We start from the raw sequence: 6,158 nt of genomic DNA, 5'->3' as shown, positions 1-6,158 counted from the left end.
TTCATTGTTGTTGCTATTGATCATTCTGTTATTTTGAGCTTTTTTACATGCGTAGATAAAATTTATGGAGTTGGCAATACAACATGAAAGGTTTCTTTTTTCTTAGGGCCATTTTTGTGATGACCTCCTATATAAAGGTATTATGGCAATGTGGGGTACGCCCGTTGTAATTATATGTCAATTTTGAAATGCACTGTCAATATAACATATAAGGATAAAATTAATTCTAATATAAAACTTAAAATAAAGAATTAAAAACTAAGAATTGTTTTTAACTCAAAGATATTAGTTTTTAAACTATATAGACATATGTATCTAATTAATTATAAATTGTTATATATTAATTTTCTCTCCCCTTCACTCGTATATTTTAATTTAACATTATCATTAATTTAACATTATAATGATGGACGAAGAAATTATAATTTTTTTAGCCTCTGTTTTGAGAATGACTACAAACCAAGGCCGATAGGTTTCCAACTCTCCAACACCTATGACCGACCGATATAGTCAACTCTAGATATGAGTCTATCATCACAATAGACATGGTCGAGTGACACCGTAGTTTTAACATAGCATACAAAGTAGAAAACATCGTCGTTGTGCCTAAATATATCGCGTTGGAGAGCCTCCTCGCACAAACATCACTATCCCTGTGTTTCTCTTTATTGCTTTTGGATGATAAGGCATCGAGAATGCTTCACGTGAGGCTCCTATCTGACCATCTATTCTCTCCGAGCTTGACATCTATCTACTTGAACCCCTAAAATTTAATTCAAACAAAAACAACAAATCCTCCTAAGCCTAAAAAACATCAAACTGTCAAAGTGCATAATACACAAACTATCAGTATTTATGTGCATATGTTGCATGAGACGAACTCCAAACCATAACAGTGGGTTAGCTTGAGTATTTGGAGATGTTTCAACTTGTCTACCATGGACAGAATGCTACTGATGAGAGGGGAAAACGATAGATCTCAAAACTATAGTGAGCAACTCATATATTGGATGAGGGATTACCCAATTTATGGAGATTTCATTCTGTCGATGGACTTTGGCAAGACTTGGATCTGTGTGTTGCGGAAATCAATCACCTTCAACATATTTAGCTTCTCCAAAAACTCCTTTAATGGAACCTCTTCAACTTCATTCCAGCTAAGCAATAGTCACCAGTGGGAAACTTGGTTAAACTCTAACCTGTACGGAACACTGTATTCTGGTGGGCCACAATGCTTCTTCGTCCTTGCCCCACTCATAAAGAGACAAATATTACGAAAAGGATTGTGATGTGACAGCTACTGTGTGGCTCACCATACTACAATGCTGGCAAGTAAAGACATATAATGAATGCTTAAGATTATTTTGATGGTAGTCATTGTCTCTCCATGATTGCTGACCATTGGATGGAGAATTTGGCTCCTCACATTCAAATAGGGAACACCTACAACGTAACGTAATTATTGTTGGCAATCCCTCTTCCCACTCTTGTCATGGTGAAGATAAACATTTAAGAGTGTCTCCTACCCAAGTGCAAAAAAATTCCCATGACTTTGAAAATTTTGACAAATCGTTAGGTCAAGATAATTCTAAGAGGGAATTCATCTCCTCGCTAAAAAGATTGAGTAAGTTGATTCATAATTATGAGAATCCAGTATTGATGTATTTCGTGTCATTTTCTCATCTTATTGATGACAATATTAAGCTATCAAAAGTTGTACTCAATATCTTGGTCTTTCTCATCCTAACACTGCTGTTGGGAATTCTATTATCTCCTACTTTATTACTTAGTGTTCCTACATATAATACTCTACCCCTCATTACTATATTTATTTCAAACATTAATACTACACAGGTTAGTCTTAGAAGTATTTCCAATCCATCATTCCCCCTCTTATGAATGTTCAATTTTTTTCACAACCATCACCCATATCTACTTACCATAATATCCCACTTTCATATTCTAATGCCCCTTCCCTTTCACATAATGTTATAAATCCTCTACTTTCACATATGTACAATACCAATATATCTACCAAATAAACCATTAGTATTCTTTCTCAAACCATCTATGTTTTCAATAATAAATTGTCTCTACTACTCAGTCCAAATTCAACCTTCCCACTTGTGAAATTGAAAGTCCCTTTTCCTTAGATATCATTTTTGTTGATATATCTCAATATATAATGGAAAAATCATCATGATTAATCATAGTGTTATCAAACATTAAACATTCATGGAAAATTTGACCTTGACCTATTTTTTCCTAGCATGTATCAACCATTAAAAACTCACCAAGATCATCTCTTTCTATCTTACTAAATATTTAAAGTCAAAAGTATTTGTGAATTAATAAACCCTAAAAATAACTCATCTCCTTGTCTTGTACTTGGGCTCCTTCCTACACCTTACATTCCTCCCTTTTATTCTTTTGTCTCACCTCATATATCATATGATTGTTCCATAGCCCCTATGTCTCAACCTAGTGAGGTTCCTTCCTTTCTACTCCTAAGGGACAAAAGGATCAAATGTTGATTGATCCTAAACCACTAAAAACCTTAGACAAAACCAAGTTTAACTAATGTGATCATGACCACTATCAAAAACATAATTCTAAGTCCTATCAACTTTCTTCCCAAAGTATTTCCTTCTTCAAGACACCTTCCAAATTCCTTGATTCCCGTTGAAAAACCTATGCATAGTCCAAGGAAGGAATTTAATATGAATAAAATCAAATTGAATACTTATATTCATATCTCTAAGGGAGGTTCCTTCCATTCTACCCCTAAGGGAGAAAATGACCGAATGTTGATTGATCCTAAACCAGTACAAACCTTAGATAAAACCAAATTTAACTAATGTGATCATGACCACTATCAAAAACATAATTCTAGGTCCCATCAACTTTCTTCCCAAAGTATTTCCTTCCCTAAGATACCTTCCAAATTCCTTGATTCTCGTTGACAAACCTATGAATAGCCCAAGGAAGGAATTTAATATAAATAAAATCAAATTGAATAATTCTATTCGTATCAATATCTCATTGTAATTAATTTAGAAGATACACTTGATGATGACAATAATATTTCTACTGCAAATAAAATTGTATATGGTAAAAAAAAATTATGATGATACATATGAGCTTATTAAAATCAATAATGAATTATGTGTTATATTTTCACAAATGTTATCCCTAGATCCTATTAACAAACAAGGTGACTCATCTCTAGAGTATGGTCCTTATTTGGAACTTGAAATGACTCCACTTATCTTGCTCGATATTGTGATCTTGTGTGTTTCCCACCTTCCCTAATTAGCAAAGACTGAGATGGGGGGTAAATGATATGCTTGACTATCTCCTCCTATATAGTGGATTCCTTTGTGTGATTTCCTATTTGTGTTCAACTTCCCCTATAGTGTGTTAGTTGAATTTTTTATTTTTATTTTTATAAGACCCTTTTTTATCCATTCGTACAAGGTGATAAAGCAATCAACCTATCATGAAATTCCTCTATTTGTATCTTATTTTTTCTATATATTGTATACATGTTGCATTTTTCATGTGCTTCTATTATAAATATGTCTTTATGTTATCTAATTGGGGATAATCTAATATGGTAAATCTATTCTTTTTGGTTTTAACAATTCTGACCCAAAAATACTTTTGTTCATACCTCTTATATGATCTTTCATTATACTCTTAATTTGGTTACCTTTGGAGGATGATTTCAATTCATTTCATAATAAATCTTGATATACATGAGTTATCATATAATTATACTAACCTCATAATTAGTAAATCCCTTTGTTCTCTCTCTTTTTCCATGTACTTCATTTTCCTTGATTTGTCCTCACTTGGGAGCATATCATTGTAAAAACATCTTTTGGATGCATGCACGATCTCTTAAAGCCATTGCTCTATTTAAGAAATTTACAATCACTTTAACATGGGGCATACATTGTGATCCTTGTTACATTGTCTACACAAATTACACAACCAAATTTATAATAAAAATGGACTCATTGCATCCTTTCATGCCCTCGTGCATTATATTACATTACTTGTCCCGAAGCATTATTTAAATGATTTATTTAAAGATAATATTTTCTTTAGGGCTAATCCTCTATTTCCTTGTAGAAAATGCTTCACTTGGTTGTCCTTTTCTTATTGGTTGAGTAACATAGCACAACTTGTCATACTTTTAATTCCATATTTTGCACCCATCTCTCTCTTTACATGACATGTAGTAGGTCAAATATTACTATGTATTGATGTCCAAAATTACCTTTATTCATTAAATTTATTTTAATTAATATTTATGAATATAGCATTATATTTAATTTTGATTAATTAATTATCTATGTTACATCATCTATTAATTTTAACATGATTGACTTAATTAAATTAACTCTTAACGTATTTAAATAGAATATAAATGCATTCTCCTCTCTAATGTATTAAATTTACTTAACACGTTCCCTTCATAAAATCCTCTTTTAAATAAATTCACAATGATTTAATTCCTACACACTATAAAATCCTCTAAACCTTTTTTAATATAAATCTAATTTGAATTATTCCTAAAACTAACCTAGAAATCTAGTGTGCACCCATCACTTCGCTTGCTAAACATGCTCTTCTCCTAATCACTCACTAATATCACTTAAAAGGGATTTAAATCACCATTAGTGCTAATGATAAAATTCTCACATGTGTGAGAAACCCTTCCCAAAGAAACTGCCAAACTTCCTTAAATTCTCCACACTCTTCTTCACTCATGTTCCCCACTCATTTCTCCAAAGTTTCTCACACATGTGTGAGCAACCTTGAGCCTCCCAAACGTTAATTATCTACCTTGTCTCAAGTTTGAATTTTTGTATGGGCATGCTCTTTAGATTGTGTGTCTCCTATATGGCTCATATGTCAATGCTACATATGTGCAATGTCATCCAAGCATCTATCTTTCTTCAAAAAATCTATAAATAGAGTCCTTGCCAAGACCAAATCATCTTATAATTTTTGTGAATTATTATCATGTCATTTTAGTTGTAGAATTTCATAATCTTTTTGTTATTGCACAATAATCTTATTCTTAAATAATTTATTAGATTAAAATATCATCTTGGCTAGAATGAATCCTTTTTATGTTACCTTGCATTACCATTGTAGCTTAAATCTTTGAGTCGCATCCATCATTGAAGACTTTGAGACTAGTTATTCATACTAGTTTTTTAACTATTCAAAACATCCATTAGCTTATCATTTGTGTTATCAATCATCAATCAAACTAAAATCGATTTGAGGATCACAATTTTATCTTTAGAGAGCACCCCCACATCTCCAAAAGAGAGAAAATAAAACAAGCCTTTACGGGTGCACTTGTTTAGGCTATATCAAATGTTGCAAGTTTGTGTCTTTGATTCTATATGCATCCTTTGATATCTTGTTATTGCTAACCCATTAGCATTTGCAAGATTTGACCTTATTCCACACAAGTTGAATATTTCCCCATATATTTTTATGAGGGGAATGTATTAAATAAATTTAATACAATAGAGGATGGAAGGTGTTATATTTAGATTTAAATATCTTAAAGAGTGAACTTATTTTAATTAAATTAGAAGATGAGAATAACATAGATAATTAATTAATCAAAATTAATTATAACACTTAAAACAAATTAATTAATAAAGGTAATTTTGGACGTCTACATTTTACTCCTAATGACTAAAATTAACTTTATTAATTAATTTTTTCTTAATTAATATACCCTATAGAATCATAGTTATTTTGTATTAACTAATTATCTATGATACATCCACCTACTAAATTAATTTAGTTAAGTTCACTCTTTAAAGTATTTAAATCTAATTTAAATACATTCCCCTTTCTAATATATTAAATCCAATACATTCCCTTCATAGAATCTCCTTTTTAATAAATTCATATATTTTTTAATTCCCACACATTCTAAAATCTTCTAAACCTTGATTAATTTAAATCTAATTTAAATTATTCCCAAACCTGACCTAGAAACCTAGCCTATACCCATTACTTCACTTTCTAAACCTACCCCTTCTCCTAATCACTCCCTAACCTCGCTTAAAAAGTTGGGATTGTGATCCCAAGTAGTGCTAATGAGTTGCAGTACATGTGTG

This window comes from Cupressus sempervirens, chromosome 6 (assembly GCF_028749045.1).
Source record: "Cupressus sempervirens isolate cs-2001-9-10 chromosome 6, ASM2874904v1, whole genome shotgun sequence".
In the NCBI taxonomy this organism is placed as follows: Eukaryota; Viridiplantae; Streptophyta; class Pinopsida; order Cupressales; family Cupressaceae; genus Cupressus; species Cupressus sempervirens.
This window is presented reverse-complemented; position numbering follows the sequence as displayed.